This window comes from Anabrus simplex, chromosome 3 (genome assembly GCF_040414725.1).
Source record: "Anabrus simplex isolate iqAnaSimp1 chromosome 3, ASM4041472v1, whole genome shotgun sequence".
Taxonomy (NCBI): domain Eukaryota; kingdom Metazoa; phylum Arthropoda; class Insecta; order Orthoptera; family Tettigoniidae; genus Anabrus; species Anabrus simplex.
The window spans coordinates 14,189,326-14,215,153 of record NC_090267.1 but is presented as its reverse complement, the minus strand read 5'-3'; the positions used below and the strand labels follow the sequence as shown (position 1 = coordinate 14,215,153).

Genomic DNA, 25,828 nt, shown 5'->3' with positions numbered 1-25,828 from the left:
TACATAAATTACACTGGTGCGGTCGGTGTCCGGAGTGAATAAGCATGTGTCTTTGAAGAGCATATTTAAGTCGAAACGTCCTATCACATATAATGCAGTGGAACGGTCGTGTTTCAGAGTGGGTTAACTCGTGTATGTTCAAACGAAATTTTCGGGTAAAAGTACTTTTGCAGAGATTACATTGGTATGGTCTGTCTGTTGAATGGGTCAGCAGATGTTTTCTTAAATCGCACTTCCGGTAAAACTTTTTCTTGCAGACATCACATTCGATTGGCTTCTCTTTTGAGTGTCCTAACAGATGTCTGTTTAGATGAAACTTGCGTATAAACGAACTACCACATTCATTACAACGGTGGGGTCGTTCTAAGGCGTTAGATATTGGGTGGCTCTTTGCGTTGTACTTACTAGTAAACATGGTAGTGATTGTTGATGTACTTGTTTCCAACGTCTTGCTGCAATCATCACTTGAATGTGCAGCACCTCTGGTTGATACTGCAACATTTTCAACACTGAAATGTATGAAAGATATTAACCATTTATGCAGAATAGTATAATAAAGTATTTATTCCAGAATGAAACTCAACAGGAAGCAATATGCTTCTTGGATGATAGGAAAACTTAAAACGGTCCACCTTTTAAATACAAAAATGTTATAGTTAAAATGAAATTTACCGTTGGTCTTTATAGCTATTGTTGAGAGTGAAGGAGAATTTCCTGCTGTGTATGTTTATCAGGAACTCAAGGGAGACTTCATTAGTTAGTCGGAACATAGAAAAAATGATGAACTCTTCTCAGAAGAACTCTTAAGGTTTCACTTTACTTTTTCCTGCCTGCTGGCTCTTCAGAAATGTGTGCGTGTGTGTTTTGTATTCAGGAATCATTCAAGACGAATATTTTCGCACTACAAGATGTGTGGTTAAGGTTATTTTTAATATGTATAACTTTCCCTGTTTTTATCTCCTTGTAAGATGTGTATTGTTTAATTTCCTGTTGTGTATGTTTATCAGGAACTCAAGGGAGACTTCATTAGTTATTCGGAACATAGAAAGAATGATGAACTCTTCTCAGAAGAACTCTTAAGGTTTCACCTTACTTTTTCCTGCCTGCTGGCTGTTTAGAAGTGTGTGCGCGTGCGTTTTGTATTCATGAATCATTCAAGGCAAATATTTTCGCACTGCAAGTTGTGTGGTTAAGCTTATCTTTAATATGTATACCTTTCGCTTTCTCAACGATGCATGTGTTTCTACATTTGTCCCTGTTTTTATCTCCTCGTAAGATGTGTATTATTTAATGTAACACCTTGTGTAAAAAATTAGGTTATATGAAGGAGTTATATCATGTTCAAGATCATGCTTTCACGTCTCTGCACAATATTTAAAAATGAAATTTTACCGTTGGTCTTTATAGCTATTGTTGAGGGTGAAGGAGAATTTCCTGTTGTGTATGTTTATCAGGAACTCAAGGGAGACTTCGTTAGTTAGTCGGAACAGAAAAAATGATGAACTCTTCTCAGAAGAACTCTTAAGGTTTCACTTTACTTTGTCCTGCCTGCTGGCTCTTCAGAAATGTGTGCGTGTGTGTTTTATATTCAGGAATCATTCAAGAAGAACACTTTCACACTGCAAGATGTGTGGTTAAGGTTATTTTTAATATGTATAACTTTTGCTTTCTCAACGATTCATTTGTTTCTATATTCGTCCCTGTTCTTATCTTCTTGTAAGATGTGTATTGTTTAATGTAATGCCTTGTGTAATATAAATGCCTACATGCTGGCCTATTTCCCACATTTTGGCTGATGATGACGCAAAACAGCGTTGAAACTAGTTCCAAGTGCAAATACATGTTATAAATAAACTATAACATTTTTGTATTGAAAAGGTGGACCATTTTAAGTTTTCCTATCATCCATTCTCAGTTCAATACGGACAAAAATATGAAATTCTTAGGTTTAAATATGCTTCTTATCACATTACGAGGTAACCCTACTACAAATCATGCATCCGAACAGCTTCATTACATAGTAGGTTAACACACACTAACGAGATCAAAACACTGTCCCCATTACAGAGATGGACAACTGAATGACGTACAGGATGAACTGTAGGGATAATCTTCCATGTGCCTAGAAATCAGCAAGTAGCTTAGAAGTCCCTATTAAGGAATCAAAATAAATATTGGCTAACAGGGCACCGGTGAAGTCTTGTATGGCAGGGTTGGTGGAGAACATTGACTTACATAAGGTATAATGGGTGTTGGAGGCAATCTGCTGCCTTTTAGTTAGGAGGGATCTCCAAAGGCTATGGATAAAAGCCAAGGGGAAAATATGCTGCCCAGAGAAGTTAGGATGCAGTCCCTCCCTTGACATATGCTTTACTTACGTGAAATATCTTGGAAAAGGGAAGGGAAATGATTCAAGACACTGGAAGGTATTGTGAATTTTATGTACAATGTGGTGCCTAAAGGTGAAAAACATGAGAACACTTACATCGCATGGTAACCTACAATCATGTAGATCCAATATTTTTTGCTATTTGCTTTACATTGCAGTGACACAGATTGGTCTTATGGGGACGATGGGACTGGAAAGGCCTAGAAATAGGAAGGAAGTGGTCGTGGTCTTAATTGAGGTACAGCCCCAGAATTTGCCTTGTGTGAAAATTGGAAACCACAGAAAACCATCTTGAGGGCTGCCCACAGTGGGAATCAAACCCACAATCTCCCGGATGCGAGCTCACAGCTGCGCACCTTTAACCACACGGCCAACTCGCCCAGTGTAGATAAAAAAAGGATGGGACTTTCTCAATGAATTTTGGTCATTAATATCAAATTAGAAATGGCACTTATAATACATACACCAAAAGCAGATGTAAATGAGAATATGAAGGACAAGTAATTCATACAATAATAATCCTTGGAAATCTGAATGGACCTGTAGGTAATGGAGTGGAAAATGGAAACCCATGACAGATAAAAGAAACATTCTGAATAACAACGAGGGGTACATTCTTTACTTACATATTGCAAATGACTTGATCATTGCTAACACTAAGTTCACCCACAAGGACATTCATAAACATACCTTAGTAGAGAGGTCCATCACTTACTGTTTTTGTGCATGATGCTAGATCCAGAAGGTGTCATGAAATTACCACTGGTCCTCTTTTATTGAAAACGGTGGACTAAAAGAAAGAGGAAGTGAAGAGGCTGGGATAAGAGCAAAGAGTAAACTAAAGGACCCAGGTGGCAGCACCCAGCCAAAGCAGCTCAGAGACTTGATAATGTAGGAACAGAAGATCAGGAGGAAGCCTGGATGAATTTTAAGACCATTCTGTTGACAGCAGAAAAAGAAATGCGAATCATTGGACTCTGGACAAAGAAATATTGAGTGTGGTGGGAACCTGCCATGAAAACTGAGGTTGGAAGTCAGATATCAGAATAGAAGTTATATCTAGGAACAAGTTGTAAAGACTACATATAAGGCTCAGAGGATCATTATGATTCTATCAGTGGAGGAAGCCAAGAACAGCTCCTGAGAGGAGTTTTAAAAATTCTTGGAAAATCACATAACAAAAATAAAAGATTGTTCTATAATGTCTCTAAGATACTCTAGAAGGAAAAGAATACCTTCTAAAATGTATTAAGTCCAAGAAAGGACCCTCCTAACTGATGAGGAAGAGATTATTAAAAGATGGAGTACTTCAGGATATTACTGACTTGTGAAGAAGATACAGAAGGATATGAAGAATCGCAACAGAATGATGTGGAATGTATTACTCATCCAGACATAAAACTGCCATTAAAAGAAGTTTGAAGATCTGTAGGCCATGATGGAACTGCACTTGGCATATTTTTTTGGTAGTTGTATTACGTCGCACCAACACAAATAGGTCTTATGGTGACGATGGGACAGGAGAGGCCTAGGAATGAGAAGGAAGCGACCATGGCCTTAATAAAGGTAGAGCCCCAGCATTTGCCTGGTGTGAAAATGGGAAACCACAGAAAACGATCTTCAGCACTGCCGACAGTGAGGTTCAAACCCACAATCTTCCAGGTGCGAGCTCACAGCTGCGCACTCCTAACCAAATGAAGAACTCGCCCGGTTATGATGAAATTAATGGGAGAAACTGGGGAAGATCTCTTATGTGACCTAGTTCAACTAGCGTATCAAGACTACAGCTTAAGTAGCTCAGACGCTTGAGAATGTAGCAACAGAAGATATGGATGAATTTTAAGACCATTCTGGTGAAGGGGGGAAGAGAAATGTGAATCATCAAACTCTGGACAAAAAAAAATTATAAATCAGCACGGAAGCAAAAGCAAATACGTCCAGACTGTGGCATCTCGGACATTGTCCCAATCTTCAATGAAGGAGATAATGAAGAGTGTCATAAGCACCGAGGCATTTACCTACTAAGTGAACCAGGAGAAATCTATTCACAAATCATCGAAATGAACTTCAGAAGATAAGTTGACACTGCTGGAAGAAAATACGGAGGATTCCTAAAGTAAGGCATAATCAGGATCAACTTTCCACTCAGATTATGAAGAAAAGTATTTATTGGGGTTCAGAGCTGCATTTATGCTACATCAATGTGGAAAAAGGCTTCTATAATGTTCCATGGTATGAGATATGGAAGGTACTGGAGTAACCATAACTTAATTAATTTTTTTTCTATTGGCTTTATGTCGCACCGACACATTGGTCTTATGGCGACGATGGGATAGGAACGGCCTAGGAGTTGGAAGGAAGCGGCCGTGAACTTAATTCCCTGGTATGAAAATGGGAAACCACGAAAAACCATATTCAGGGCTGCCGACAGTGGGATTCGAACCCACTATCTCCCAGATGCAAGCTCACAGCCGCGCGCCTCTAACCCCATGGTCAACTCATCCAGTAGAAGAACTTAACTGAACCCATCCAGAATTTCTGTAAGAACCGCAGAATCTGTGAGAGAAATGAACACAAGGAGACTAAAGAATTCCCTGTCAGATCAGGTGTTCAGCAAGAAGACATTTCATTTCCCTTAATCGTTCATCATTTTTGTGGTTGACATCTTCAGAGATTGTAAAATGGTCACCAACCGCTTTACATCAGGATAATGCATGACGAGAATTGCCATGTTTTCCAAGCTTGCATTCACTGATGATGCTGCTGCCATAATTGCTAAGTTACAGGGCAGTCTCCAGCATGAAAAATGGAATGATGAAGAGAATGGTAGTCATTAGCAGGGAGAAGACAAAATCAAAGGTGATATATACCATCACTCTGAATGGCAAACAGATAGAAGATGCACAGAACTACAAGTAGCCTGCGAGCTAGAATCAGTGACATCAGCACATTTGCGATTCAATGCGATGGCAGGTTGATATCAGTCATTATTCTCCTTGATGGCATATCCTCCTCAATTTGCCTCAGATGACTGCAGCCCCAAAGCCAGATCATATGTACAGCTTTCATCCATTGAGTTTTCTTCTCAACTCAGCCTTTATCTCCTTATCCTTAACCTCCTGCCATTGTTCCCACCTGCTTGTATACGCAATAATTCTCTCTACTTTCATCTTCTTACTTCTAACTTATGAATAAGACATCTTGCGCTCACAACGTTGGCCTGCAAATAAACTGATGCAAGGATAGCCTGTATGGATATAACAAGTGATAAGCCAAAATCTGTAATGTTTTCCTTTTTGAGCCATTTTATATCCTACATGTGTGTGTTAGTATCATTAATTTCCAAATTTTATCCCACTGTACTACAGACACAAGGGCCCTGGCCTAAGAAGTGACCGGTATTCAGCCTGAAGATCTACAGTATAAGAAACAAAAATGAAATGTCGTATGGCTTTTAGTGCCGGGATATCTCGGGACGGGTTCAGCTCACCAGGTGCAGGTCTTTCTATTTGACTCCCGTAGGCGACCTGCGCGTCGTGATGAGGATGAACTGATGATGAAGACAACACATACACCCAGCCCCCGTTCCATTGGAATTAACCAATTAAGGTTAAAATCCCCGACGTGGCCGGGTATCGAACCCGGGACCCTCTGAACCGAAGGCCAGTACGCTGACCATTCAGCCAACGGGTCAGACAGTATGAGAGACAAACACTCTCAGATGTTATTCTTGGATTTCTAGACAGGGGCTGCTGAACACATACCACTCCTTATTAAATACGTGATTTATATTTTAGCATAAAAGGAGTATTATACACTTCACATAATTGTATTGATAATTAACATACTTCAGTACTTCTTGTAATCTCAAGCTATCACTTTTATGATAGACACCTTACCATTAGTAGTGGTCGTACAGCTGGCTAATGGGCCAGATGTGCTGGCCATTAAGAAATCCCCGCAAATCAGAAACTGTTTTAAATCTTATCTGCGTATTTTAAACCATCATGACACCTAGTTTCTATGGCAAGAAATGGGCCACATTATTTTAATGTGATCCATTCCTACTTTTCCAAGTACACTATCCAAAATATTGGTGTGGATTGAGCCAAGTCCCTTTTTGCTCCATATGTAAGATATACAGTCCACACCGCCAATCTTCATTTATGCTACTGTAGGCAGTCATAGGTCACTGTCTGTTTGTTGGCAGATCTAAACGGGATACACATTCTGATCTGGGTTGTGGCCCCACAGCTAGAAATAAGAGCTCCACCACATGAAAGACCATTTAACATTCAGTGACTCTAACCATTCATCTATGTAAATGCAGTTTTTTTTATTTCATTTTGCCTCATTTTTGCAGGTCAAAGAAGTTTTTTTACTGTTATGTATTTCATGTTTACTGTTGGATAGTGTTACTGGTATAAACATTTCTGTTGTTTTGAATTCCAAGTGTTCTTGAGTACCAGTTGGACTCACAGTCATGGAAGCTGACGTATTTAATATGAATCCATATGTGATACAATTTACTTCAAGTTGAGTATTTTGCTTTACAGAACGTTAAGGAAATGGGACACATGAGTAGTCTACATTTCTTTTCAAGACCAAGGAACTAACAATTTCATGTATGTTAATCAATCAATCACCACTGATGTGTATGCACAGACATCAGATTTCCTATCAGTTGTTTACCTAATCTTTTCTGAAATAGTTTCAAAGAATTTGGAAATGTATCGATTATCCACCTCGGTCAATTATCACAATCCCTAACTCATCTTCCTATAAAGAAATATTTACTCCAATTTTTTACTCTTGAATGCTTCAACAATTATTTGCAAACCAAAACAGGTTACTGGGGCCTGCTCAGCCCTGAGTAAGCAACGTGGGGAAGTGGCTTGCACCCTCATACACAGGTATTTCTAGCAGGGACACTGCGCTTATGCCGGGCAAGCTTTAACATCCGTGATTTAAAAGGATTCAGAAGTGACCTTAAAGTTAATTGTATTTCATTTATTCAATTGAACTTTATTTAAGAGTAGCTTGAAGTTTATCTTAATCATTTAAATGTGTTTATTTAAGTGGTGCAATCTTGCTTTTGTTTTCCTCAGTTATCTAAAATGAAATCTGGATGGTTCTGCTTTGTCAATGGACACATTTTACTTCATCAAATGTGGACTGATAGTTTACAAATGGTCCAAGTTGAACTGGAGATTATTTTGTTTCAATTAAGAGTCCATTTAGGGCTTGTATGTTACCGTGCACTGTAACAGTGTACAGACTTATATTACCGGAAAGTTTAAAGCTCGGTTAGAAGAAAGTTTGAGCAAAAATTTCATGAAATTCTGTCCCATTCTGTTCAGATCATGTTTCTGGAAGTAATTTTCACCATCAGATTATTGTCCAGCAGGCCAGGACATATAATGGTATACAATTTCTAATAATTAGATTGCAAGCCAAAAGCCTGGGTTGAATTCCAAACTTCCCTACAGTGATCATATATGGTGAAGACATAATGCTGTTGATGGTGGGAGACAATAAGCCTTGAACAACTCGTTGGTATTATTCAACAGGAGTAGGCTGTGTACAAACATTAGGTTTCACCCTCTCCCTATAATCATCTCACATCAAGGTGTGCATTTCACCCACGGTTGTCACATAGAAAGAACTGCACCAGGCAGTTTCACTTCACCACTTAATCTATGGTTACACTCGAAACCAAATTTTAGTTTTCAAGTTTTCTTATTAATGGTTATTTCCAGTCAAGGTAACCTAAGGAGGCAATGGGAGTAAAGAAGCCAATGTATTTGGTTATTCATTTTCAGATAATTATAATTTGGTTTGTCTTCCTCTTGTTTTCATATAATTTAAATTGCACTCTTAATGCAATTTCTTTTCATATTTTATATTTTCCTTTTCATTTGATGAAGAAACTAGAAGAACAGAACTCTCTGAGGTACATAAGAGTCTGTATTTACCTCTGCTGAAACCATGCAAAGGGAAGACTTTCAATAAAGCAGTACAATATATGAACAGTATCGTTTATGTTGTGTAAACTTGTCAATGGCTGTGAACTGGTGGTGTTAAGAACAAGAGGGATGAATTATGATTGTAATAGTGTTCTACTGTCACCTTAGTAATGTTGAGTAAACTTTCTGTACTCATCTAAGCTGCTAATCATCCGTTGCATCTAAAGACTATGTTTGGATAGAAGCTTTCATATAATTCTTTGTTTAGAAGTGTGTATTTTTTATAAGTTGTTGGTTGAGTCATCAGTCCACACACCAGTTTGATGCAGCTCACCATGTCAGCCTACCCTGTGTTAACTTTTCATTTCTAAACAACTGCTGCATTCTACATCTGCTCTAATCTGCTTGGCATTTTCATAGCTTGGTCTACCCTGACAGTTCTTACCAACTACACTTCCCTCAAAAAACAACTGAACAAGTTCTGGGTGTCTTAAGATGTGTCCCATTATTCTATCTCTCCGTCTTATCAAATTTTGCAAAATCAATCTCCTCTGACCAATTCAATTCAGTATCTCTTCACTTGTGATTCGATCCATCTCATCTTCAGCATTCTCATGTAACTCCACATTTTAAAAGCTTCTATTCTCCTTCTTTCTTATCTAGTTATCATCCATGTTTCACTTCCATACAATGCCACACTCCAGATGAAAGTCTTCAAAAGTATCTTTCTAGTTCCTATATCAATCTTTGGAGTGAGCGCCAGAGTGGACACTGCTGAATAGTTTTGGATTTCCTGCTAGGATAAGGTGGATATGGGTGTCTACTTGCACAGGGTAAAATAAAGCATCGGCCCACAGAGCAAAACTTCAAAAAAAATTATTGATGCCCAATGTGTTAATAGTACTTCAAACAGCCTGAGAAACATCAAATTTATAGATTAAAATGTAGTCAGTCGAGTGACACATCCCTCCGAGAAGGTATGTGCAAAATTTCATGAAACTCAGTCCAATTCTGTTCAGGTGATGTGTCTGGAAATAATTTTCACCATCTGAATATTGTCCAGAAGGAGGATATACAGTGGTATACAATTTATAATAACTAGACTGCATGCAAAAAGCCTGGGTTCAATTCCAAACCTCTCAACAGTTATAATGTACGGTGAAGGCATGTAACGCTGTTGATAGTGGGAGACACTAAGCCTTGAACAACACCTTGGTAGGCTGTGTATGAGCACTGGTTATCTATCACCCTATCCCTACCTAATCATAATCATCTCACATCAAGGTGTGCATTTCGCCCATAGAAAGAACTGCACCAGCAAACTAAGCATGTCCTTGGACAATCCTGGTACTGAAATCCATATGATAAATAAATAAATAAATTAATTAACCTCATCTTTCTTACTGTACGTTGCATGGTTCCACTCCTACAATGACTGAATATCTGCAAGTATTATCATAAATAACAAATTTTGCACAAGGTAACATGTCATGCAAAGGTTCTTTCAAACAACTCTAAAGACTCTAACGACTAGTAAAGAGCTAAAAGTGAATTAAAACTCAATTAAAGAGAATTTTATTTATCTTAACCCCTTAAGCGGGGAGCTCAGTACATGCTGACTCTCCCAAGTGGGAAGAAAGTATTTACACTAAAAAATGAACTATAGAAGGCCCCTAAGAGAAATATTCGCTTGAATATAGTGTATTAAATTGTTGAAAAATCATATTTAATTTTTCAATACTTTGAGCAAGAACGTACCAAGTGCTTCCACAATGTGATACCGAGCTTGTTTCTTAATAATAGCAAAGCTCTTGTTTTCATTTATACAGCAACTTATACCTGAATACTTACTATCAACCTCAGCCAGGAAACAAACTTCTCTGTGCATGTAAATAGTAGATTTACAAAGTTTCCATGTACTTGAGAGATTTATAGTGGAATAAATTATAATACTCACAAAATTTTCTGTTATGTCGGTTAGCACTTTTGAAGGGTCCACTTTATATACATACAACTCAACAGGGACACACACAGACTATATTACTCTACACTACAGCTAATATTTACCGTATTTATGGGCTTCACAATGTTATGTCTTTTACAGCTGTTCATTATGATACACACGGAAGAAGATCATGTTACAAACCCTCTCCCGGCTTCGCATAATTTGTAGGATTTTATTCCAAAATGTGATCATTTTCCTGTTATGTAAACTTTCCACCCTAGCCACCCCTTCCACAACAAGAGGTTCTCATCAACTGACACTTTGCCATCAGGGGTATAAGCTTCCAAAAATTTTGCTACCAGATGGTCAAATACTGGCTTTATCTTGTATATTTTGGGAGGAATTTGTCTATTATATGCCTCATTGTCAGAGAAATGTAAAAAGCTGTGGAAGAAGAAACTAATAATAATAATAATAATAATAATAATAATAATAATAATAATAATAATAATGCTGTTTTCCATTCCAAAAACTACATTTACAGTTTTTGGAGATGCCAAGGTGCTGGAATTTTGTCCCACAGAAGTTCTCTTGCATGCCAGTAAATCTACTGACACGAGGCTGATGTATTTGAGCACCTTCAAATACTACCAGACTGAGCCAGGATCGAACCTGCCAAGTAGGGGACAGAAGGCCAGCTACTGCTTCAACTGTCTGAGCCACTCAACCTGGTGAGGAAAAATTTACTCTGTCATCAGCTCATAAAAAATAGGTGTAGTCAGCAACCAACGGCGAGAAATATAATGTCTCAATCTGGGTTACTGCACAATACCTTGCGGCAACAGTAGTCCTGTAAGAAGCTTTATTTCATGCTTATTTGTCGGGAACCAGTCTTCATCTCCATTCCTTCGTTTCATTTTACAAAACTAGGTTTTATGTGCTATTTTCTGCTGAGCATCTCCTGTCCTTTCACCTATATTCTGGCATATCTCGTCAACAAAAATAATTCAAATAAATCACTTGGTTTGTTTTTCCTAGAAGCACTCCCTTTACACCATGATAGAATTTTGGAACAAAGCGGGACCTTCTCTGTCCATGTTCAGCCTACGCTGAGGAAGAAGTTCCACTGGTTACAATATTATCAGTATTATAGTCACCACTGTCACTGTCACGGTCGCTACTTGAACTGGAATCAAACACGTGTTGTCTCTTTTGTGACTGCTGAACGTTCACATCAGCTGGGCCTGAACCCTGTACATTCGAACCTGCAGTACTTTTTCCAGGTATTCCTGTCACTTACGAATTACCCTTTGGCAGGACTTACTTCACTAAGATCACTATCCTCCCCACTAAATTCTGACATTTCGTTTATCATGACCCGTAAATCATCTACCTCTAACGGTGGGGGCCAGCAATTCATTTTAGATATTTTACAAAAAAAAGGTAAGGAAAAGAATCAAACAGAACCCTGGTCTCTGTAGTTTGGAAGGAAATCATAAATTGTGTTTGTATTATGGAACACGTATATGCAATAACAAATGTAGTTTAACTTGCGGTAAACACACTTCTGTCCTGAAGGAAGAACTCAAGACTGGAGATGATAAATCAGGTCACAGTTCTAATGTGTCTTCAGAGAGGTCTGTTTTGTATCATAATCTCCAGAAATCACTTCTACAGCAATATTCAAGGGATGATTAGGCGATGAGCTAAAGCTTAAGCGTGAGGCTATTTGGCTTTAGGTCATTCTTGCCTGGCCATAAGTTGCATTCTTTATGATGCATCTCGAGGATGACACACTGGTACTGAGAGAACATATTTGAAAAAAATTACATCAGAGGGCAGACTCGTCCAGAATAGGCTGTTGAAAAAGAAATAAACCCTCTGCAGGCAGGCAACTGAGAAAAAAAGAAATAATTAAAATCGGTGGATATATCCAAGTTGCCCGCTGAGCAAGTGACTTTTAGCCCCAGATCCCTCTGCATCATCCATAGAACAGGTGCTTATTTGCTCACAATTCAATTTTACAAGTACAGGATTAACCCATTCACACCCTGACATGCCAACTGATGTTTTAGAACAAAGGTTCAAAAAGTTGCTTACATTTCCCATTAATGTCATCCAAATGCAGGTAAACTTGACCAACAAAGCTTTGATTTATCCACTTCTGTGCCTTTATGCAATAGTGTGATATAATGATACTGTTTTCAATATATTCTAAAATCTAACGAGTATGAAATTTTAAATCTAGTTTACAATCTTTGAATGTGACTTCCTCTGAGTATTATTTGTAATACAAAAAGCCTTGTAAATCTTAGAAAGTTAAGATTGCTTTAGAGGAAAGAGTTACAGATAACATTCAAATGCTGAAAATATGTATGATGAAGTGAAAGTGAAAGGAGAAAGAAATTTTATGGCTGTGTATAAGTACTAGAAACAAATCCACTTTAAAAAAAAATAGGGATGTTATTTGCTTTACGCCTCACTAAACTACTTTTGCGGTTTTCAGAGATGCGTAGATACAGTAATTTAGTCCCACAAGAGCTCTTTTACGTGCCAGTAAATCTACCGACATGAGGCTGACATACTTGAGCACCTCCAAATACCACTGGACTGAGCCAGGATCGAAATTGACAAGTTGGGGTCAAAAGGCCAGTGCCTCAACTGTCTGAGCCACTCAGCCCTGCAATCCACTTAAAATGTACTGATCTACAAATCTAACAATGGTGAAAATTTATATTTTGCATGAACAGATTTTGCCTATTCTTACAGTTCCCATATATTTCTTCCAAATTTAAGGTAGTTTCTTAAGAAATTAAGAGTTGTAAAAAGGATTAAACTGATAAAAATAGCTACTGTAGTGCATGGACATGGCATATTGTTTAGGGTTAGGGATGTAAAATCTAATTAAGCTGAAATGCACTTACTTGTTTTCATCTTTGAAACATGGGGTCAGTTGGTCAACTGCATGTTCCTGTATGAATATTTCATCCTTAACATCTGCAGAAGGCTACAAGTAAGAAATACAAAAAGGAAATTAAGACAAGTAGAATAATGAGGTAACAAGAATGTATATACATCTAACTCTTAGTCTCACTTCTCCTGATACAGGGTTGACGAAATGTTGAGGTGATATTATACGGCATGTTTCATGGTCAGACAACCTCAGTTCAGGAGCTAATGAGGATGCAATGAATGACAGTGAATGAAATTGGTTAAGGAAGTGGAAGGAATCAACTGTGACCTATGAATAGTACTCTCCCTGCATTTGACTGCAAGTAAAAATGAGAAACCATAGCAAATATATATATATATATATATATATATATGTTCTCAGGACAGCCATTGTTAGGGTACAAACCACTTCTCTCCCGAATGCAGTCCTTGACTCTATAGCCATTGTACATTAACTCATGCACCCAGTGCCTTTGTTAATGAAGTAACAATAAAATATATAAGTAAGAAATGGCTGACAAAATCAGTTCCGTATTAGTACAAAAAATATAAGAAATAGAAAGGAACAAGCAAATGCAAACTCAAGTCATTATGATGAAAAATTCAGGAAAGAGAAATATTCAACAGTAAATTATTTTAAGAAAGTGAATGACTTCCACTACTATATTCTGTTATGTACAGAAGCCTCGAATGTCACAGTCATGTGCCATAAAATATCTTAAGGACTGTATATAATATTTAACTTGTGCTTGTCTCAATCCTGCCTCTCCCTCATAACATGAATCTTGAATGAGGACTGATTTCTTGAATTCTCGTTGCCTTTGTTGTGCAAGGAACAGACTGCGGTCGATTATCTGCTAAGATGGTGGTGAAGTGATTGAATGGGTAGCTACATTTCTATAAAATAGAACTCAATAGTGTTAGACGTGAAGCTTTAGCCGATCGCATAATGATTATGAGTGGCATTCCGTAAGTCAGCATTATTGAACCTTTATGTTTTCTTATATATAAATAACATGAGTACAGAACTGGAATCACTGACGAAGTTATTTGTGGATGATGTTACACTGTGAAAAGTAATGATGAAGTTACAGAGTTTTGAGCAAATCCAAAAAGACCTCAACCGAGTTGTGAGATGAGCAGCAGACAATGGCATGATGGTAAACAGGGTGAAACTTGAAGTTGTAAGTTTAGCAAAGATGAAAATTTCCCTCGGTTTCAATTACTGTGTTGATGGGGTGAATGGACCTCAAGGGGCTGCTGTAAGTGCCCAGGTACTAATATAAGGAATGACCATCATTAGGTTATTCAAATAAATGAGGTAGTGAAAGTGAGTTACAGATCTCTTCATATTGTAAAGAGGGTTGTCAGGAGGATGTAAAGGAGAGGGTACATGAGTCACTGCTAAGACTCCAATTACAGTATGGTTGTAATGTATGGAACTCTTACCAGGGTTATTTGTTTTGGGAAGTGAAAAATATCCAAAGGAAGGTAGAATGATTTGTACTGGGTGATTTCCGACAAATGAGTTCTGTTACTAAAATGTTACTATCTCCTGGGTGATGAAGACTTAGGATTAATGAAACAAGCTGCACGACTAAGCGGTATGTTCCGAGCAATCACTGGAGAGATGGTGTGGAATGACATCAATAGACAAAAGAGCTTGGGAGGAGGTTTTATAAAGAAGGAAACATAATATCATCGCTGCCGGAACGAAACCTCCTATGTGAAATATTTTAGCTTAGAACTTTGGCCGGTAAGGTTCTGTCATCTAAGGTGCAATATTGTGTGAATATGGTCAAGGCATTCTCGCTCTTCATAAAGTATGTGCTTCGGGTCAGTATATCTCCAAAACATATTATCACACAGGAGGTTTTTTCCCGGCAATGACGATATGAAGATAAAGCTGGAATCCAAGAAGACTAACTGTGCAAGTATTCACTGACAGGAAGAGGAAATAGGGATTGGAGTAACCTACCAAGAGAGATTGTGACAACAATGAAACAGTAATATTTATTTAGGACAATTTTATTACAGACTTTGAAATTAGTGTCCACCAAGGATATTTCAGCCTTAAATGTTTTATTATTTTTTCTATGGAAAGGCTATTACTTTATTGATTCAAGTAATCACATTGTGTTGTGTGAGTGCACTGTACTACTGCAACTGTAAAAGCTTTTCAGTCTGTCAAACACACTATGACATACCTATAAAACAAAAATACATACTATAAAAAAAGGACATATACTGTACTACAAGAACATCCTCAGGTTCTATCACATTGTGTTAAACCATATGCATATATGTACTATATGTTTACATTATGCAAACTGGTCAATGTTATGGACTATGGACAAATAATGAACACATTAGTCATCTACTGTCACTTTCGTAAATTGTGGAAAATTTTTTATACTTAGCTGCTGTCATCTATTACTTTCAGCAGCTGTGTCTGGAATGGTAGCTAGGTGGAGGGGCTGCGGAAGGCAAAATTTTGTAGGCTCTTTGATGGAGAGGTGAGAAGAAGTAGGTGGATCAATGGGAATGTGTACTGATCGGAGAGAAGAGTGGAGTGCTGCTTCTTCATTTTATATTATATAACAGAATCAGTAATTTACATTTAATCTCTCATACACAAAAGTAAGTTATATTATATTTTTATATTACATATTTTCATTAGAGTAAGGAAATGAATTAAAATGTATTTTGTAAGACATAATTTTGTCTCGATTGGTGAAGACACCTTATTTAATACCTATGCCATCTAACTAAAAAAAGTCCTTATGCAGTTATTTAACACTTGTATAGTTATACAGTGAATAAACCCTGTATAAGCATTGTACATTTTTCTTACTAATAAATGTGGTATATGCACTTATTACTATACAGCATGTTTACACTTGTTCCAAGTCATAGGAATCTCTGCCTGCAGTTCAGCGACGCATTTGGCATGTTCGCCGCCTTTATGATCACAACTGCTGGTTATCTACCAGCAGAACTTTCCAGAAAGTTGCTCAGTAGCATGCCATATCAAAATGGCAGTGGCAACACAAAGTGAGAGAGCTGGAAATTGGCTAATATTGATATCAACATTTCTTCAGCTTGCATGTGTAATAAATGCCACGAAAGAAACGGAAAAGCTTAAGAAAAGATCACGAGCTCCTAACTGGGATAGTATGGAAAACATAAGCAATTGTAATGGAATTGCTGAGTTAAAAAGTGTACACATTCCAAAAACCTTACTTTTCAGGAGAACGGAAGAACTGTTTTGTAGCTAAAGGAAAGGTTTGATCAAAAAAGTTTCTATTAGCCATTTATACATCAAATATCTGTGTATTCAACTAAAAAGTATGAAATCATATTACCATTTTTTGTCAAGGAATATGTACTTTTTACACTCAAATTACAGAAAGATCCTTGTAGAGGCAGATTATGTATAATAAACTCACAATTTCAAAAGTCTACTATGCAGTAACACATTATTACACAAAAATATGCTCAATCATCACTTCTTTTATAGTTAATTCATTGTCATTCTGTCTCTTTAAAGTGTTTTACTTTATGAAGATATCTGGCCTCCATAAACTCTGAATGGTGTATGTCTTCTAGGTTTAAAATATCGCGAAGATCAAAAACGTTATTGTCCTTTCTTTCAATGTGTGTTCAATGTTAAATGGATAAGTCAAATATTTCACCAAGATTATATTACTGCACACAGTAAATACCACGAAAATAAACTGCTCACTCGTTTCTTTTTTTGCTACCCGCTGCTATACATCGCTTATACAAGGGCCCTGGTGTGTATAAGCAATTCAATGAACAACTATAACAGATGTATACCCAGGAGGCTTATACATGGTTTATTAGTAACGAATTTCACATAAACAGTGTATAAACCTTGTATACAAGTTACTAGTAAGACGGATAGTGTATCATTTTTACAGGTATGTTATAGTGCAATGTGAAGCCATGAGCTATACCGCACTATGAAGAACTTCTACTGAAGATGACCTGAAGCAGTGTTCAAAGAAAAGTCACACATGTGGCCAACTGTTCACAATATTTTTAGTAGTAATTGACATTTTAAATATTTTTTTCTTCACCTTATGATATGCTGTTGGTTGATTTTAAATCACTTTCCATTTTTTTATAATCACATCCTTTTCATTTCATTATATTTCATACATACTGATATGGTATCTCATGTTGCAAGTAATGAAGAATTGTGACAAAGATCAAATAATAGAGATAAATGGATGTGGAAATAAGGGAAAGTTGTCGTTCTTTCAGATTACATTCCTCAAAGTCTGGAAATGGGCATGCATTTTCCATAATTTTTCTTGCTTGGATTCGCACAATCTGGCTGATGTTGGACAGAAGCTTATTGTCAGACGGCCTTCATTTAAACCACAGTGGTTCATACAAGTTTGGAAATTTGTTTAAAAGGATTGGAGGGTGGTACATTCAAGGAAACGGGGTGGTCTAGGGAATGGTGATACGGGTACAGGGATCTGGAAGTCAAGTAGGGATGACATAAAATTGTTAGTGTTGAATAGCATAAAGTAATTTGATACATATATATACTTACCAGATATCATAATAGGAGTTAAATCATGGACGAGAAATGATATAATGGATGCAGAAATATTCTCATGGAACTGGCGTGTGTATCGTAGAGACAGGATAGGAATGGTAGGAGGGGGAGTATTAATTCTGGGGAAAGAAGAATTTGTAAGCTATCAAAAAGTTAAAGATCACAGACGTAAAATTCTAGGTATAAGGCTCATCTCTAAAAACAATAGGCAACTTGATGTCTCTGGAGTGCACAGACCAGGAAAGGGTAGTGCTGACGCTGATTCAGAATTATTTGATAAGATAATCCGCTATGTGGAAAACGATACGGAAAGGAATGTTATTGTAGGAGGTGATCTCAATTTACCAAATATCAATTGGGAAGGTAATGCGTATGACATTAAGCATGACCACCAAATGGCATTAAAGTTAATATGGGAAAGGCAACCTATTCAGAAAGTGATGGAACCAACTAGAGGGAAGAATATTCTGGATGTGGTGCTGGTAAAAACAGATGAGCTCTATAGAGAAACTGATGCAATCGATGGTATTAGTGATCTCAAAGCTGTTTTTGTCGTAGTTAAAAATACATGTGATAGAAAGGAAGGTATTAAGAGTAGGGCAATTAAGCAGTACCATATGGCTGATAAAACAGGCATGAGGGAGTTTTTAAAAAGCAACTATGATTGGTGGAAAATGGTAAATGAAAATGCAATCCAACTTTGGGATGGGTTTAAAGCAATTGTTGAGGAATGTGAAAACAGGTTTGTGCCTTTAATGGTGGTAACAAATGGTAAAGAACCACTATATTATAACAGAGAATTAAAGAGACTTAGAAGGAGGTGCAGGTTGGAAAAAATTGAGATAGAAATGACTGTGGAAGTAAGGAGAAATTGAAGGAACTTATTAAAAAATTGAATCTAACAAAGAATTCAGCTAAGGATAACATGATGGCAAGCATAATTGGCAGCCATGCAAACTTTAGTGAAAAATGGAAGTGTATGTATAGGTACTTTAAGGCAGAAATAGGTTACAAAAAGGACAATCTAGGAATCATTAATGAACAAGGGGAGTGTGTATGCGAGGATTTTCAAAAGGCAGAAGTATTCAGTCAGCAGTATGTAAAGATTGCTGGTTACAAGGATAATGTCGAGAGAGAGGATGTGACTAATACTAAACACTAAGCTCGACTGCAGTACAACAGTTCTTCTCACACCTCATGTAGTGTTAGGCAATAAAACATCAGAGCTCAAGAGTAAAATTACAGGTGTCCAGCAGGGTTCTGTCCTTTGACATCTGCTACTTATTCATTATACACAGTTCAAAAAAATTAGGGGAACATGTTTTTGAACGTATGCCATGCTCCACAAAACAATACCTCACACCCAGGTATATTACCAACTAAACCTTCATTCTTCACCGCTGACGTATACAAATGAAGTCCAATGAATTTGCAATCATTTTCAGAACATAAACAGAAATATCCAAATAGGGGCGAAAAAGAGGTAAGAGTCCTCCAGGGTGGATTTTGACCACAGTTGGAGAGCTTCAGTATGGTGTATATCCTTTACAAGCATTTATCACAGCTTGGCACGTACGTGGCATGCTCTGTATAAGTCAACGGAGGTCACATTGCAGTATTAGGCCCCATTCTTTAATGAAAGCCAGTTAGAGGTCTTGGAGAGTCTGTGGTGGAACAGGATACCCACGAACACTTCTGTCAAGCCTATTCCACACATGCTTGATGGGATTAAGGTCAGGACACACTGCTGGGCATTCCATCTCTTGAATTTCCAGTTCTTTCAAGGCAGCTCTGGTGATGCACGCTACATGAGCCCTGGCATTGTCGTGCATGAGTACAAATTCAGGGCTAACACCCTATGCAGCAACCAACACATGCTGTAGCAGTATCTGCTTGAAGTACACTGCAGCGGTAAGATTACCACGGACGACGACAAAATCCATACAGCCATCAAAACTGATGCTACCGCACACCATCACAGAACCTTGTCCAAATCGGTCACCTTCCTGGAAAACATTTGGCATGTACTGCTCACTACAGCATCTCCATACATGTTGACGTCTATCATGCTGAATCAGCAAAAATCTGGAGTCACCTGTGAACAACACAAGTCGCCATTGGCGAAGTTGCCATTTGACGTTGGTACAGGTAAACAGAAGGTGAAGCTGTGTGATGTTGACGTGTTAAATGGGGCACTCGAACAGGATGTCTGGGTCGTAAGGACACTTCTCTTAACCTGTGACCCTCCTGTGGTTCTCTGGCAGTTGCTGAATGATGTCGCAATGCACAGATGGTCAGATATTGGTCATCCTGTGGGGTTGTCATGTGTCCACGACCTTGTCCAACCCTCCTTGTGAACTGGCCTGTCTCACTGTAGTGATTCCACAAGCGGTGAATAACTGATGGAGAGACATTGAGATCCACAGCAACATGACGAAAAGTTTATCCTTCCTGGATCAAAATGACAACCCTTGCGACTTGAACCTCGTTAAGATATCTCGTGGGATGTGCTGGTTTACGTACAATGTGCTCAAGTGACCGCAGTAGTCTGTGTACCTCACAATGACACACAGACGCACAGCTATTCACTTTGTTTTGAGGGGTCACCTGACAGTTTAATGCATGGCTATGCCTACAGATATAGTGTAACTTCAATTTGACATACCCTGAGTAGCTAAGGTCTCAAGGTATGCTGTATGACCATTGAAAGCCCGCCTACCAAATTAACATTCACATACCAGACGTTACAAAACATGTTCCCCTAACCATTTACATAAATGTATCCACCAACTCTATACAGATAACCTACAAATCTATATATCCACTTCAAAACACAAGATAATGATACTGTCATTCCACAAATAAATACCAATATAAACCTAATCAACTACTATGCCAGTGAATTCTTTTTAATTAATCCAATTAAGAGACAGGCAATAATTATAGGACATGCAAGAACTATAGCCATACTAAAAGAAATACCTCCATCCCCACTTATAATCAACAGTGTGGTAATACCATTGCAAAAGTCTGTAAAAAACTTTGGGATCATTATAAATGAAACATTAGACTTGAATGAAGAAATAACTGATACTTGCAGGAAAGTATATGCTTCACTTCACCTGCTCAGAATTAACCCGCCGTCTCTTCCAAACACTATGAAAATAAGAGTAATTCAGACACTTGTGCTACCCATACACAAATGTTGTGTTAGCTGATGCTACCTAGGAACTAATAAAGAAATTGCAGAAAGCAATGAACTCTTGCATCCAGTTTATTTTTTAAATAATGTATTTGTATACCGTATGTTACCCCTATTACAAGACACTCGGCTGGTTAAAATTAAGCATCGGGCAAGTTGGGAATGCGGAAAGAGGCACGCAACTGGGAGCTTGCATACGGGAGATAGTGGGTTTGAATCCCACTCTCGACAGCTCTGAAGATGGTTTTCTATGGTTTCCCATTTTCACAACAGAGAAACGCTGGGGCTACCTTAATTAAGGCCACAGCTGCTTTCTCCCCACTCCTAGCCCTTTCCTATCCCATCCTTGCCATAAGACCTATCTACGTCAGTGTAACATAAAGCAGCTTATAAATAAAAAATATAAAGCAAGGAAAGATTAAGTGAATGAGATATTTACTCATTGCTATACTCATTTTCCAACTTTTAAATGAAGCAACTCCGCAGTACCTCACCTCTCCTCCACTTATGATCATTACGCTCCTTCCAACACCTCTCTTGCTATATCCAGAAATTGTTCAGTGTATAACCATTCATTCCAAGTGTCTGGTGTCAGTTTATGGAATGCTCTCCCATTGAGAATTAGTAACTGCACAACATTAGTCACTTTGAGATCTTGCTGGGATTTTCTCTAAGTTTGTAGCCAGGTTGTAAGAATGCACAGAATGAATGATGTAGTACTTACATATATTCATAAGTTACTTGTATAAAGATGCACTAAGTTATGAAGAGCATTAATTTCCAAACTAACTCTAGGATCAATGGCGTATGTCGAAACTTTCTTGTTTTTAAATATTGTTAGAATCATCATTATCACACACTGTCATCTACTTACAGACATAATGTTGTTGATATGTTATCATACACCCCCTTTTTCAAAGCAGATTGTTGAAAGCTGTCTCCACATCATCGTGCTCATAATCATCACCTTATTAATTTGTACAAAAAAAACTCGATTTAAAGTTCTCTGTGTTGCCTCTACTACTCGTATTTTAAATGTACATTTTTATCTTTCACTAGTTTGGAGATAGCACTTGCTTTTAAATGACGCTATACACGTTTACAGCAAGTTATACTGGAGCAAATAAAAGCAATATGTGGAATTTAAGACAAATTATTTCGCTTTATTTTTATTATTATTATTATTATTATTACAGTTATCACAAATTATCACTAAAAAGCAATTGAAAAACTCTATTCAGTCTCTGTTTTCATACCTCGCGGTAGTTCATAGGCTGAAACCACTGTAAACGGCAATTTCTTGAAATATGAATCTGTTGATTTATAATTGTGCCAGCCGTCAGCATCAGGTACATGTTGGGTTACGGTACACAAACCGACCATCGCCAGTTCACTTTTAGGCATCGTGAAATGCCATTAGATATATTCATTAGGAGCAGAGGTGCGAAAATACTGTGGTTTTGTGTGTTGCCTGTCATATACAACATATATATGACTAAAAGAGCACATGGTGACCATGTTTGTTTACTATCGCTTGAGCTTTCATGTGTGTGAGAGGACAGCTGACGGCTACACTGCCATCTAAATAATAGATTTTTGACTGACTGTCAAATAGTATCTGGATTCTACAAAGTCCACGTGGAACCAAAAGATGGCAGTACAGTATATCATCGTGTATTTTGTCGGCTAAGAGACGGCAGATCAGCGGTGAGCGATAAAATGCCATGTCGGGTCTCCCCCGACATGCGACGGGAACAGGAATGATATAGATGTTGATTCCCATAGGGAATCTGAAATATTTGTCCTGAATTAGTAAATTTATAATACCAATATAAATGGTCCGTTATTGGACATTATAAATTTTCCAGCTAACTCATTCTTGGTTGCCAGCGTTTCGCCCTCGTGTGCTAGGGTGGGCTCATAAGTTGGTACCTAGCACACCTACCAATACGCTGGCTAGTGCATACCGTGGAGGCCACTGCGTAGGCTAACTGGAGCCACCGGCAGTGCCAATGCACTTAGAGACTTTGTCTCATTACCATAAATTGATGCCTGCTTGGCCATCAGATGATATAGATGTTGATTCCCATAGGGAATCTGAAATATTTGTCCTGAATAAATTTATAATACCAATATAAATGGTCCGTTATTGGACATTATAAATTTTCCAGCTAACTCATTCTTGGTTGCCAGCGTTTCGCCCTCATGTGCTAGGGTGGGCTCATAAGTTGGCACCTAGCATACCTACCAATACGCTGGCTAGTGCATACCGTGGAGGCCACTGCGTAGGCTAACCCTAGCACACGAGGGCGAAACGCTGGCAACCAAGAATGAGTTAGCTGGAAAATTTATAATGTCCAATAACGGACCATTTATATTGGTATTATAAATTTACTCATTCAGGACAAATATTTCAGATTCCCTATGGGAATCAACATCTATATCATCTGATGGCCAAGCAGGCATCAATTTTTGGTAACGAGACAAAGTCTCTAAGTACATTGGCACTGCTGGTGGCTCCAGTTAGCCTATGCAGTGGCCTCCACGGTATGCACTAGCCAGCGTATTGGTAGGTGTGCTAGGTACCAACTGATGAGCCCAACCTAGCACACGAGGGCGAAACGCTGGCAACCAAGAATGAGTTAGCTGGAAAATTTATAATGTCCAATAACGGACCATTTATATTGGGAACAGGAATATCGTAATGTCGGGCCTCACCCGACACATGAGTGGTAAAGGTTAACCTTTAGCATAGAATGTGGTTAACTGTAAGAGAGGGCCAAGGGCCTTAATTTCGCCAGTTCTAAAGGCATAAATAAATAAGACTGCCAATGAACTGGAAACAGAATTAGCAGAACTTATCCATTGTGCCAATAAGTGGTATTACTTGATTTTTAACCATTAATTTAACCTTCTTCTTCTTCTAATACTGTTCTTACTGCTAATTTTGCCCTTGTTTCCAATGAACACTACCCTTGTAGAAGTCACAGAATTGTCAGTGCAATTAATATTACCAGGATACATTTTGAGCCAATTTTCATCAAGTATGTTAAGCTTAATCACATGCTGAATGTGTACAAGGGAGTTGGCAACAAGGTTTCAACATTGTGTTCTATTGATATAAAGTGGTATCAGTGGCAGTCTGAGATTGGTTTGATGCCTCTGCTTCCATTGATTACACATACGAAGTGCTAAAATGTCAGCTGATAGGTTACAGCAATCAACATAGATGAAGTCTGGACAGTTTCATACCCAAAGAACTTCCAATTCTCCAACATCTCAAAAGAGTACTAATGACATAATATCACTCAAAGAAACACACAGCAACCTACGTTAATCGATTCCCTTACAGTGTCATGTGCATCTGTGGCACATTCATTAAGACATGATGAAAGGTACAACCACCATCATTTCTTAGAGCAGGAACTGTGTTCCTTTCACTACTAATTTCTTTGAAGAGTGATGGTTTAGTTTATTTTATGTTCATAGGCTGAAAATAAAACTGTCAAAAGAAGAGGAGAATTATTTAAAAAATCATGCAGCAAAACACATTCCATCTGAGAAGAAACACCAAGAAAAGTGATGAAATTTTCTTTCTCACAATTGAACTTACCGCTGTTATGCTGTCTCCAGTTCTAGGGTTTAATGCATCAGTCTCTACCTTTGGAATAAATGAAGTCTGGGGCTCAACCTTTATGATACTGTCATTTTCAGCAATGTTATTTACATGTGAATCCTAGAAAAGAAAGAAAAATGTGAAATTGCTTTAATGACAGAATTTGACAAAAATTTTACATTTTAATTTGAAAAGTTACTAATAAAAGATTAAGGTAATCTATAAAAGTGATTAATTCTAACTGTTAAGAATACTTACAAGATTGTAAGAGCAGACGCTCAGTTCACTGAACATGGTTTTTAGTGACATGATAAAATATTCACAAGAATATATTAACAATTTGAAAAGATATTTTTTGCTATGTTATAACTATTGCTTGGACTCAGTGGTAACTTAATTTTGTATAACTTTTTCTTTAACATATTAGCATTTGATATCTGGTTAATGCACCCTTAACCTAACCAGTTAATAAATTTGTATTATTGTTTTTTATGTAACTTTGAGGAATGACTAGTTACTAACTGAAACTATACAGTAGATCTCAAAATCAAATGATTTAAACTGGCAATACATTCATGCTTGCCATGTGAAGTGAACCAAACAACAGTAATTTACATTTGCAACATGTGTCATATTATAGACATGACATTATATTTAAGTTATGTTATGATATGATATTGCACTTAAAATGACTAAATATAGAAAAATACAATGTTAGTCCTTCCTTTCTCAACAAGTCAAAGACTTGCGGGTTGAATGTACCTAAATATTTAAAACCATGTACGATCCTAAGAAACATGACTGCAAGTACTTGAATAGTGTCCTTGTTTGGCAGTATTGTTCTGTGTAATGAGCCTGGTGAGGTGGGATCATACAAAGGAAGTCCTTAAGATGTTGACAAGAACTACGTTTCCCAGTTCAAATGCGGAACCTGTCAATAATGAGAAGCATATACTAGTTATAATGTCGTGGAGGGAGAAGATCGTGTCCTGTAATGCTCAAGAGGCTGTTGACCGAGCGAAGCGTATTGAAGCACTGTGAGTAGTGATAAGCTTGAGTTAAGTACCCGCGGCGGGAAGGGACAGGAGAGGGGCAGAAGGGGTAAGTGGGGGAAGAGACTGAGGAGCAGTAGTGTGAGAGGGATCTGCGGGACGTTGCGGAAGA

General features: G+C 37.8%; 1 long non-coding RNA gene across 1 annotated transcript; it reads right to left on the bottom strand.

Annotated features, from left to right (window-relative positions):
• Window positions 1-471: 471 nt before the first annotated feature.
• Window positions 472-24,784, bottom strand: LOC136866612 (uncharacterized). Its single transcript, XR_011017958.1, has 3 exons — window positions 24,662-24,784; window positions 13,225-13,307; window positions 472-509 (listed from the first exon to the last, which is right to left on the bottom strand). It is a non-coding gene; the product is annotated as an uncharacterized lncRNA (long non-coding RNA).
• Window positions 24,785-25,828: the final 1,044 nt, after the last annotated feature.